This window comes from Hippopotamus amphibius, chromosome 1 (assembly GCF_030028045.1).
Source record: "Hippopotamus amphibius kiboko isolate mHipAmp2 chromosome 1, mHipAmp2.hap2, whole genome shotgun sequence".
Taxonomy (NCBI): Eukaryota; Metazoa; Chordata; class Mammalia; order Artiodactyla; family Hippopotamidae; genus Hippopotamus; species Hippopotamus amphibius.
In genome coordinates this window covers 52,139,819-52,153,296 of record NC_080186.1, presented here as the reverse complement: position 1 = coordinate 52,153,296, position 13,478 = coordinate 52,139,819, and the positions used below count along the sequence as shown (strand labels likewise).

General features: G+C 38.3%; 1 protein-coding gene across 6 annotated transcripts in view; it reads right to left on the bottom strand.

Moving 5' to 3' along the window:
• NFIA (nuclear factor I A) overlaps positions 1-13,478 on the bottom strand; it is a 368,285-nt gene that overhangs the window by 184,061 nt on the left and 170,746 nt on the right. The gene's annotated exons all lie outside the window — the stretch shown is intronic.

The following is a 13,478-nucleotide window of genomic DNA, read 5'->3' as shown; positions in this document are numbered from 1 at the left end:
CTTTTTCAGTGAAGTTATAAATGAAGTCAATGGCAAGAATGTGCTGATTATAAAAGATATGCAAGCACAATACTCTGACTAAATTTATAATTTCTCATATTTTCTTTGACAAGGGTCTATGACTAAAATAAACTAAAATGTTGAGGTAACCACTTTGAATTTTGTTTTTCTCATAGCAGGAGCTGGGTTAACATGTGATGGTGATCTGTTGATCAATTCAAAACTCACATTGGTGAGTCAACCTGGTTACCTACCCACTCATGTGTAAACAAAGACCTGCCTAAAAAGCCATGACTATAACATTTTTGCATATCAGAATTGTGCTCAATTTCCCCTTTTGAGTCAGTTTTTTTCCCAAACAAAATTAATTATAACAGTAAGTTCTTAGGGTTCTTAAACAGAAGAAAATATACTTGCAGATTACTTATGTAGTCATCTATACAACTGGAAGTAGAAAAATTCCCTGTATACTTTCATGGTATAAAAACAAATGCATCGAATGAAAATGATGCATAATTTAGTTACAGTCTATATACATTATTCTCATGTATCTGGATATCTGTAAAAAAATTTTATTAAAATAATAAAATGATCTCTGTTGAGGAAAATCATGCTATTTAAGTTCAGTTAGTATTCTAAGGATTAACTTTTTTTGCATTCATATTTCACTACTGCAAGAAGTATGAAATGGTACAAAGATGGAGCCCTAAAAAATTCTCAGCCATATAATTTAACTGCTCTCGATCTCGGTTTTTTCATCTGTAAAACAGGGACACTAATGACTATTTTGTCTAATTTAATAGAGTTGCGTGGATCAAATAAAATAACGCAGGAAAATCTGATTTTGAAACTATAAGATCCCCCCAAAAGAAATGTATGTTTACCTCTGCAAATATAAATCTTCCCATCCATATACATTTTGTTTCTTTTAAAAAATCAGCCCCAACCCACACATGACATGATTCTGGTATAAAACACTTAGCATCACAGCTCTGGTTTTAAAATAAAGGTTCTTAATTCCCATATACTGGGAAAGAGATTATCTCTGATAATGGAAATGTAAATCTCAGCTTGCCGTTGTTTATTCCAGACAGACATTTGTGTGTTAAGTCTGTTTATCAGGCAACACTTTGTCTAAGCCAGGAAGTAGTCAGTCTTTGTAACAAGATGTATGCAAATGAATTTCCCATGAGTCTCCACAGCAAATTGTAGTAAGAAAAAAAAAAATTCCTTGTTACTTTACCAGCAAGAAGCTACCTCAAAAGTAGAGACAGAGAACTATGAGCTAGACTATGCTGATGAGTTTAAATGAGTCCTAAATATGTGCTCACAGTCTGTTGCTCTTTATTCTAAGCAGACTTGGTGCCTTACATCTGTTTATCAGACAACACTCTGTCTGGGTACTCAGGATTTGTAACCTGTGTGAAAATCAACGGTGACCATAATCCTATGAAATAACCTGTCGGAGGCAAAACTCCAAACCTCCTATCAATTCAAGAACACCCACCAACAGACGTTCCTATGAAACCTTTGAAACTTTTAAAAAATACATCCAACTCTAACTGTTCACCCACCTTCTATCTCAACTTTGCTACACTCATTGAATTCCCTAATGGCAAGAATAGACTCAGGACAGAATGGTGAATTTCATCATGCAATTTGGACTGGTAAATAAAAAATCTGCTAACATGCCCTATCTAATGATCAAGACCAGGGAGGACTTTTTTTAAAAATATTTTCTTCTATCATAATATAAAAGTATTTATTCTTTTATTGCATTGTTAAAGTATTTATCCCAGGATCCCGTTTTTTATTTTAAATCCTATATAAATGACTCTTTTTAAAAAATCTATACATGAAGAGTTGAAAGTGTATTTCTTTTTATTTTTCTTGTTGGTTTTCTACAGGGTTTGAAAATCTTACCCAAGGCATCAAATTGGTTGAGCTTGTCTTCCTAGACAAAATAAACACTTTAGGACTCTACTTGTTTGTATTCTCCTCAGTGGTGCTGTGTGCATCAGCAGCTAAAAACAAAGAAACTTTTTAGCTGCTCAGACAACATGCAGAAGCTTCCCAAACAAGGAGGCAAGGGAGGGGGCAGGGGGCGAGGGGAGGGTGGGGGTTGAGAAGTGTGCAGCAAGTCTGACAGTCCATTCAATATAGGGATGATGGCTATAATGCACCCAGGGTCCCCTTGCTAATTAAATATGCATTGGCACAGTTTTGATCGATGCAAGCCATGGATCAGATGACACACCTGCAAAATCTTGAGCCCAGAGCTCCCAGGAAAAGGGAAAATACAGTCTTGTCTCCTTATCTTTGTTTTCAAAGGCTCTCAATTTCTGTGCTTAGATATCTAATTTAATTCTCTCACCCCTCAGCAAACTGGATTAGGGAAGTCAATACTGCCTTTGTGCATCGACAGGAAAACACAGCTTTCCTTTTATTCAATTTAGCTATGACCTTTAGACAGAGATAATGACAACTGTCTAAAAGTAAGGTGAAGGCCTCAAGAAGAAGACCCCCTGAGTGAAGGCTCCCATGGAATTTTGGATGGCAAGGTGGTGGGGTTTACTGTGACATTTTCCTGCTTGGAAAGGGAAAAAGGAGGAAAGGGAATTAAGAATTGGTGGTGGTGGAAGGGGAGGGATAGGAGGCAGGGAGAAAGCATGGTGGAAGAGATTTCAGTCCACTGGCTAAATGACCAAACTCTCACAAATCAAATCACCGGACCCTGTCACAGCCATAACCAGAAAATAATGCTGTCAAAGAAGAGGATGAGAATGGCATAGTAACAATTTGCCTAAAGAATGCAGACGCCCTAATGAGAAGGTTGAAGATTCTGTGGTTGGGTAAATCAGGAAGTTTGGGGTTTTTTGTTTTTTTCTTTCCTATTTCTTTTTTTTCCCCTGAAGCATTTGAGAAAACAGGACTATCAGGGTGTTTTGAATCCCAACACCAGTGAGAGCGGAGATTTTGGAGAAGCCTGGGATTCTGCAGTGTTAGCAATGTTCACATCACGACTCCTAACCGAGGGGGAAAATGATACTGGAAGAGTCTCCTGGAAAAGCACTGCTTCCTTTTAACTTCCTTGTCTTTGGACTTACTTGTTCTATTCATTAACTCAGGCACTCATCAACGCATCTACTGGGAGCCTTTCTCCCTGCGTACCTGGAGATACAAAATTTAAAACGACAAGGTCTCTGCTCTCAAGGATCTCTCAGTCAATCAGAATAATGATAATAAAACCAAGATTCTGTGACATCCTCTCTTGATTAAGTCCTGTCCTCTGGTGAAATTAATGTACAGCGACATGTTATTGTGCACGTTTGTAATGGCTTTTATTCTCTTACTATTCACAATCAGTACTGTACCACTAAGTGTGGCCTTGTAACAGAGTTTACAGTAGTCTGGATGCGAACTGTTGGTAGGAATGGATGGTTGGGATTAACTTTTCTAGTAAGATATAGAGAAGTTTAGGGAGAGTCCTGTCAAGCAAAAAATGATGCTATATTTCTGCATAGTTAGCATCGTTGGGAACGGCGTAAAATAGCAGAATGGTTTTTAAAAATCAAGTTTTTCCCCCTTGGGAACAACTTCATAGACATTATTCCTGATCAGGCCTGGTGTACACCCTTTAATAAAAATGACAGTTTAACACATGTAGTTGAGGTACACTGAAAAAGGTCGAGGACTTGGTATTGGAAAACCGGAGTTTGAGCTCTTCCTTGGCCGTTTATATTCACTTTGTGGAGCTGGGCGAGCCCCTTCACGTCTCTGAACTTCAACTTATTCATCTTCCAAATGCCTGACTTTCAATATTATGAGACCTGAATGGCATGATTTAAAAATGCCTTGTAAATTATAGGAGCTGTAACTCTAACTGCACACTGCACGGATGTGGGTTTTCTAACGTATAGAAACTGGTTAAAGAATCACATTGACTACTTACTTTTACTTCTTGTCTCATTATTTTTACTGCACAGAGCATGGTATCTGGAACATATAGGTACTAATAGCTACTATTAGTACATATAGGTACTATTTCAACAAATCTATTTCAATTGTTGGAACTGAAATCAGGTGAAAAAATTGCTCTTTCAGGGCCATGAAATAAACAGTAGGGCCTATCTTGAGAAATGTCAAGTGATGTTTTGGGGTGAATTTTCTGGCTTTGGGGAGACTGCATGACTGGATGGTGGTATATCCCATGTGGTGAGAATAGACCTTATGGGATTCACAGGCTTGGCCTTCTGGTCCTAGATTCAGGACCGGAATGAGGGGGGTTAGGAACCCTGTAAACGTTCCTTCCAGCCCTGGAGTTCTAATTTGAAACAGGTCATTAGCAATCCAGTTGTTGGGCTTCTGGCTGCATTCAAGGCTGGGACCCACATTTCATCAAAAGGGACTGGGCGATATTAGCTGCTCATCATAAGTACAATTGGAAATAACATGAGTCCAGTAATTACTGTAAGTCAAAGACTGTCTCTTCTTTACCTTATAAAGGATGACAAATACTCTACTATGAATTGTAAATGTTTATCTTCAGTGACTTGGCCAATCCTGACTACAGAAGCCAATAAACTGTTTTTTTCTCTTCATTTTTCAACCCATCATGTAATTCAGAACACAAGAAAACTTTTTTTGTTTTAGGAGCTACTGAATAAGGTATCCTTGAAGAATTTAGCCTAGGTCCTAGGTCTTAGACTAGTACTGAGGACAATGCTTTTTCAAAAATACTTCAGATATACCTTCTCATATACATGTACACAGTTGACCCTTGAACAACACAGGTTTGAACTGTGCGGGTCCAATGTATAAGCAGATTTTTTCCGTAGTAAATATTATAGTACTACACAATCCACGGTTGCTTGAACCTGCAGATGTAGAACCACAGATACAGAGGAACTGTGTATACAGTGAGCCATGACTGTAAGTTATATGAGGATTTTTGACTGTGTGGAGGGTTGGCGCCTCTAATCCCTGTGTTGTTACAATATGTAATGTAAAATATATATATTTTTTAACAATGTGCTTTCAATTTCCATATTGACAATAACTTTTCCCTAATAACTTGGTTTCTGGACTTTTAACAAATATGCATGAATACAGGAAGCTATCATTTGGTCAACCAAAACAATGGTCCTCAGACTCCCCATAGCATCATAACAAAGTTCAAGCGATAGGTGATTCTTTAGAAATTCACCCAAGCTTTCTGCAAGCAGAAATAATCATATATGTTTTGCTTCTATGTCTTTATGATAGATAAAATGATTTAAATGTACTGAATCATTTCCCTTTCAGGAGTTTCCATTTGGATTCTATCATGGCTTTCTCCCTGACATATGCAGTGCTAAGTTATTTAAAATTAATTGCAGTACAATATTTTAAAATTTCTTCACATGGTGCTAATCTCAAGTGCTTTGGATGTTTGAACCACACTTGGAAGCCATCAAGCTCTGTGTATCTTTATACCATGGAGCAGTTAAACATGCTAAAAAGATTAGTCAGTGAACTTTAATCTATAACCAAAACTATACTAAATTATAGAATTTCAAAAATGTGTGAGTTGATACAAATGAGAAAACTGCAAACGCCCCACATGAAAAGAAAAAAACAAACCTAGATAATTAAAACGCATTAATTTACTTATGTAGCTTTGAATCCAGAAAAGCTTTCAGAAATCCCCCACAGATCATGGGGTCCTACCCACGTAAACCCAATTAGGTACCAGTTGAGTTTATGTGCTTTCACCTTCATCTAAAGTTCATTTTATCTGTCATTTTTATTTTCATTTTAGGATGCAATCTACATTCTCTTCTGTGGTTATGTTGAAGGGGGGATAAGTATTTTCCATTTCAGTAACTCAGTATGGATGAGTAATTTGCTTAGTAATAATCCTAAAATTAAACTGTCTTCCATACACTGTCTAGTAGTGGTTTATGTAGGATTAGGCAAATGAACGATCTTTAGGATGTGCTTTTAAAAAAACAAATTCTTATTTGTCACCTGGATGTATTCTGATGAAAAAAAATCATGTTTTCTGGAAAGTTTCTAATAGAAGTACAGCTCCTCATCAAAAAGTCTAAGTGGGTGACTGGCACTTCATTCTGATTCACTTTTTAAGAACCATTATCACTCTAAAGAATGACTAATAAGCAGTGATTCTTAGGGGAAGAAGCTTATTTCAGTTCATCGAACATTCATTCATCACCTACTGTGTGCGAGGCATTGTGAGCTTTTATTCAGTTCTGAGGTAGCTCACAGTGTTGACGAAGAATCCCACTCATTCACCCCTGGACTGTTTATGAAAGTGTATGTTACTTATTTTTCAAGAGTAGCTACTTCCCCCATCCCCCCACTCCCAATCTCCACCAGCGGAGGTAACATGGAGTGTTTCTGAGAACACCTTCCTAGTCTATAAGGGGAGGAGAGGAGGCGGAGATGTCTACACACAGGAAATGGTTTATCTGTTTTCTGCTTAACAAAAATGATGAATCACTGGGTTCCATGGTGTTTTCCATTTTTTGGTCGTGGTGGGCGCGCACAGACAAGGGAAAGCTGACAGGAAAGCTGGAGCACCAGTGTATAGAACAACATCGAGCGGTTCTCCCTGCCAATCACACCCCATTATTACCCCACCTCACCCCTACACCCTACCAGACTGATTTCAATATCACCGCTGTCTTTTCAGATATACAGTATTAAACTAAGCAAAGAATAAAAGGTGACTAAATCATTGTTGGTTGAAATTGCTCAGTGGTCCTTCTAAATTGTCCTATTTTATTTTTTGGTTACTAGAGAAGACGATTAAAAACAAATTATAAGTGGGAAAAACAAAGAAAAAGAAGAACTAGTAAAAAGAAAAAAAAAGCAGTAACACAACAAGTGGCATCTTTTGAACAGGGGTCAGAAACAGCCGTTCTTCAAATGAGACAGGAAATTGTATTTGCAACAGACCTGGGGAACGTTACAAGAGAAACATCAGAGTTTGTTCAGGAATTAAATGTGACATAATACCTTCATGGTGTCTCTGAATTATCAGGTTTGTACTGAGGGATGGATGGAGCAATAGCAGAGCTTAGCATGGGAAAGCTGTAAAAGAAGGGATAAAGGCCTCCGTTATTTCCTTTGATTCTGGCTACCACCTCCAAGAACAGCACGGAATTTCATAATTCTTTTCCATTTAGTAACTTTGGGGCAATTCTTTCTCGTTATATTTATCCAAATGATCTCCAAAAAAAAAAAAATCACTGGGCTGGTTTTCATTTTCCATTTTTATCTTATACTTTAACAACTCATCTGACAATTTAATGACTTCCTTTTCTCCTCTAAATGGAAGTCCTGTAGAAAGGGGAAATTTTCTAAAGTCTTAGTCAACAGAGTCTTAAAGTCTTTATCATACAAAACAGCCTCACATCTACACTACTGTAGTCACATGTTCTCCCACCTGGTCTTAAAATCAGAAAGCCCTTTGTTTTAATGCCGCCATGTTGGTATTGTCCTGACATGCTTAGACTTCAAAGGGGAAGACTTTGAACAAACTTACTTGGAAGGAATTTCATAAAAACATCAGGCAAAAAGACAAGTTTAAATTAACAGGAAGAGTGTAACATCTCACCAGTAGCAGATAGGGAAATGAATTATTCAAAATTGTATACAAACCCTGACATCATCATGAATAGAGGCAGGCTCTAAGGAACATTACTGAGAAAAGTGGGTATTTACACAGTGACTGGAAGGAAAAAGAAAGAGAAAGAAAGAGAAAGAAAGAGAAAGAAAGAAAAAGAAAGAAAGAAAGAAAGAAAAAGAGAGAGAGAGAGAGAAAGAAAAAGAAAGAAAGAGAGAGAGAGAGAGAGAGAAAGAAAGAAAGAAAGAAAGAAAGAAAGAAAGAAAGAAAGAAAGAAAGAAAAAGAAAGAAAGAAAGAAATGTTTCCACATAAAGAAAATCTCATACTCCGCTTTTCATAACCCCACCAAAACTCCCTGTTGTGGTGCTCTCAAAGCACGACCTCTGGATTTCCATAAGGAAAGTATAGCACAACATAAAAAAGTCCCAAGACTCTTCAAGAAGAAATTCATGCAGAACATCAAATGTTACTCAACATTTTCAAGGAACCATGATATGTCAAACAGACCACATGATACAAGTACATTTAAATATAAGTTTCTATTTCTGTTTAAAAATAAAAAAGATCAGAAATCTGAATCTGGAAAAGCAAAATCTCTTGCAGGTTTAGAAAGCATATACAAAACCTGGCAAAAGAAAACACTGTTCACTGCCACCATCTGCTTTCTGGCACAGAGGAAACTTTTACTAACAGCAACATTTTCTTACATTAGAAAATCTACTAATTAGTTTTGTTGTAATAAGAAAAATAACCTTTGCATGGAAGGCAGATCGCCAGCTCGCTTTTTTTTTGTTGGCTGCACCTTGCAGTAGGCCTGTAACATTTCCATGTGACATTCACCTCTGAGTTCCCCTCTCCTAGAGTACTTTATTATTCCCTGTTTGGTCTAAAGAAAGTATTCACAAATGAGAGATCAAAAGTGAGAGCAACAGAGAGGAAAAGCTTTAAGGTATTTGGCTTAATATCCAAAAAAAGAACACCAGGTTCAGAACCAGGAAATCTGGGATCCAGAATCGACTGTAAAGAGCTCCATAAACCTGGGTCTCGTTTTCCTCATCTTTAGGGCCATTAAAGTAAATGAGCTCTAGCTTTCCCCTAAAATTCCTAAATTCTTGTAGTCTAAATCATTTCTTCCCAAAAGCTGTACATGACAAGAAACTAGTGATTGCAAATGAGTAAGCAGAACTTCAGAGGTCATTGATAAACCTGAAATAATTTTAGAAATGTTGACATATGCTGATTAAAATATTACAAACCTAGCAACCGAGAAAAAAGGAGACGACTGAAATTCCTTAATAATATACTGTCATCATTTAGTCAGCATACCATTCCACCAATAAAACCAACAAATATGGATCAAGCAACTCCGGTGTGCCCAGCACTCCTGTGAGTCCTGGAGAGAGAGCCATTAACAGGAGGCTCACGAGCTCCAGGCTACCGGTGTCTAGATTCCAGGAAGCCTACAGGCCCAGGAGCTGGTGGGCATCTCTGCAGACGCACCCACCGCAAGTTCGTGCGCTGCCTTGGACAGGAGGGCAGGCAACGCGGAGAGAAAATGTGTATGTGCTCACCACACTGCAAGATCTGCTGGAAAGTTCCCCGAGAAAAATAAAATAAATGGGTACAAATACTTTCTGAAAAATTATAGGAAAAATAGACATCATGTCCTTAGAAGCAAAGTAAAGTAGGGCACAAAGAGTCCCCTGTGAAAGATGTCTCAGGCTCACGTTATTCAAACTGGCCCTCCACCTCGATGGAACAAATTTCTTAGTTAAAAAAACGACACCACTTCCATTTTCTTGACTTTTTTTCTGTAGGCTCAAATTTAGCTACATTTAAAACACAAAACTGCAACGCAGGATGACCTGTTGCAAACTCAAACGTCTCTCCGCCTGAGGGATGAGTGACAGACTACAGCAAAGTTTCACTAACCCCCCGTGTTGCACAGAGCAGCCCCCACTGCTACTCTCAACTGCATGGCAGCAACACGTTGATAACTAGCACAAGTGCCCACTGGGTTTATTAACCCTCAACTGCCATTGAAGTACAATAATTAAAACTCTAACATTTTACCCAAAGCTTCCTATCAAATATTTGAAAAGATTTCAGTCCATTTGTACAGTTCTGGCTTTGCTTTTACCTTCTGTTTTTGTCAACATCCCGCTTAGGCACAGAAAGTAATTGCATTCTTTTCCGATGCCTGTTAGTCACATTTATTCAGCACAGATCCCTGTCCTGAATTTAGAAGATAATTCAGGGTAGAGAGGATGAAGACAGGATCCTTTCCCTTCCTCTTGGCAGAATTAATCCCTCCTTCCTCTGGCTTCCTACAGCCTGGTTACTAAGAACAGGGCTCAGCTTCTATTTCATTTCTCCCTGTGTATAATCCCCATCTGCCCTACCAACAAGTTGCAAGCCCTTAAGGGCACCCGCTTAAAGAAAGGCTTGCACATAGTAAATGCTCAATAAGTGACCTTGAACGGAGGGACAGAGGGGAGAGGCTAGTCTCGGCAAGACTTTTAAACAAGGGCTATCCCAGAGACGGCCTATAGATTTTTCTATCTCCTAGTAGAAACAAAGTACAGTTAGAAAACATGCTGGGTTTTTCAATGAAGGCTAAAATTCCTGAAATGGCTACACATAAGGAAGAGACTTTCTCCTCTCGATGAGAGATGGGCAAATGGCTTGTCTAGTACCCACAATAATCTTATTAGATAATTTAATATTTGAAACATACACCAACAAAAAAATAGAATTTAAAAGGGAAGCAGATGACTCAAATCATGAGAGAATTCTGACAATTATTTGCAAATATACTGGGACCAGTCGTTAAAAACATTTCCTATTATCTGTAGTAGGAAGAGTAAGGCTAAGCTTACAAACGTTGTTTAATGTAAATGCTCTTAGGTCCCTACTAGAGAAAATTCCTGCAGTATGTGATGATGGGCTTCTGCATTTCTGATTTCATAATTACTGAAGATTCCTTGATACGTATCAGAGAGCAAGAACACTTTACCAAGTATGTGAAGGAGTGACATAACTATGTTTGGACTAGTGTATCAGTAAAGCTTCTCTCAATCGCAGAACAGCAACTACAATTAAAAAAAAAAAAAAGAACATCAGAAGTTACATTTAGATTATTGAAAATAAGATATTAAAAACTCCTTTTTGGTTTTCATTCTAGCATGCATTTCAGAAGACCAATACTGAAACTGTGCTGAATATGTTGAAAATGTTAGGCTGAAGACCAACTCTGATAGGAATTGTGGGCTGTCTGACCCACCCTATTTACCTTTGGCTTGATGTAGATAAGCTCAGATACTCTTAAATTCTCTCCTTTTAAACCTGGCCTAAAGTTGAGAATGTGGTTTCTAACATTAGCCAAAAGTTCTGAAAATGGCTTATTTTCTATATATTCACCTTTTATCAGGCACTATGTATTAACAGACTATATTTAGAATACCCACACAGTGATGTGATTTTGTACAGATGATAAAAGAACAAAATACAGAGTTTCAAGGCAGGTAAGGACATATGATAAAGGATGATAAACTAAGAATAAAGATTAAGGAAGTAGTATTCACATAACACAATGAAAGAAAAAAAATTAAAAGCTTCACTTAGAAGCTAAGCAAAGGACTTCCCTGGTGGCGCAGTGGTTGAGAACCTGCCTGCCAATGCAGGGGACACAGCTTTTGATCCTTGGACTGGGAAGATCCCACATGCCTTAGAGCAACTAAGCCCGTGCCCCACAACTACTGAGTCTGCACTCTAGAGTCCGAGAGCCACAACTACTGAGCCCACGTGCTGCAACTACTGAAGCCCATGCACCTAGTGCCTGTATTCTGCAGCAAGAGAAGTCACTACACTCGAGAAGCCTGTGCACCACAACAAAGAGTAGCCCCGACTTGCCACAACTAGAGAAAGCCCATATGCATCAACAAAGACCCAATGTAGCACCCCCCCCCAAAAAAAAAAACCTAAGTAAAAAATGGAAAATTGATGACCTGGGACAGCTTTTGTTTGTTTGTTTTTACCCTCTGCACACTATGCTTATATTGCTACAGAAATTGAAGATTTCTAATTAGCTAATCTTTGGCAGCAGACAGACAAATTTCTGTCACATTCTACCTCCAATCTATTCTTCTCTCATCTCTCTGGGTAACTGAGGTAAAATTCTGCTAAGGATATTAGATTTCCCTCTGACTGAATAAAGGAACTGACCTTGAAAAATATAAATACAAAAAAATTAATTCCTTGCAAATTTGCTAAAATAGGTGGAGTATAATTTAAAAAATAACTGGTACTCCCTTAATAACAATACTTGAATACAGCTCTAAAGTTGGAAGGTTTTATTTTATTTACCAAATTTATAAAAACGGTGCATCTTTTTTCTCAAGCCTTGAGATTCTCTTCCCAGGCTAGCAAAAGAGTACACGCACAGTCACGTGCAAGCATACAAATAGCAACTTGTTAACCCTCCTTTCTTGACCAAAAAATAAAACACACACAAAAAAGTGGAGTCTGGGTTCACAGAGTTCTTATTTTCTGGTTTAAATTTAACAACACTTACTGCCTAAAAGGTATGCTAGGTATCTATAGGGCTAGAAATGCTTCCTGCTGGGCTTAAATTTGGCCTTCCTGAGAGCAGAGCAACCACAGCCACATCAGTTCAGGTAGGAAGCTTGAATCCCAAATTAAAAATCAACTTCCAAAAGATCTGGGTTACCAAAGCTAAGCAACGAAGTACCACAGTTTGCATTTTCGTGCTACGGTAACTCCGTGACAGTAAGAAGCCTACTTAGTATCCAACGTGAGGTGGAAAAAAAGAAACCTTTTCTACTCACTCCAGCAACTGCCAGTCAGGTCCCAAGATGACTAAAGACCAAAACTTTCCACCAGAACCAAAACCTTAGTGGGGGTCTGTACGCATTATGGAATACTGTAAAAATCTGCTTTTAAAAGGATCTGAGCTCCTAAAGTAGCACACCTTTCATGTGACCACATTTCAAATGGTTTACCCATCACAGTAAGAACTGAAATACATATGGCACGTCCCCTTGGCCTGTTTCCTTGATTATTCGTGTGGTTTCATCCTTCTGAATTTGGACTTCTGCCCCATCCTAGAAGGTGAGGAGAATGTAATGCATAAGGCACAAGTATTTAAAGCAAATCACATGGTATCTGTACTTCATAGTTTTTCATGGTTTTATACCAAAAGAATCACTACGTAGGGAAGATTAAACATTTTTTAAATGCTGGAACATGGAGCCTTCCTTTCAAACAATTCAAAGCAAGGGGTATATTGCTGACACAGCAACACTGTGGTCTCAGAGAGACTGTGGGAAATGTCAAATTTATGGTCCTAGGGGTGATTGGTGGATGGTTTTGTGGTGTGTATGGTGTTTTGTTTTGTTTTGTGTGTGCTTTTTCTTTTCTCTTTTGAGCCTTTGACAGAAACAGAGCTCCACAAACTTCCTGGCGCCCTCCCAGGAAAACAGAAGGAAGCTGTATCCTGCACTTCCCCTGGGATCTAATGAAATATACAGCCTCTGGGCTTCTTTCAATTTGGACTCTCCGATTGCTAAGCCAGTGAAAAGGGGACCCTAGCTGTCACAAACGTCACATGCTCGGGGTCACCTGCTGCTCGGGGGTTCTCATGCCAGTTGTTGACATAATAAGCACCCCTTACACTTTAATTACAATTCACAGTGTGCAAACTATGCAATCTGCTTTAAGGCAGACTGTCTTTTAAATCAACACTAAAATTCTATTACTAATACGGCAATGAAATGTAGCAGGGGAAGGGTGTGTCCAGACGACTAACTATATGCAGATATCTGCCAT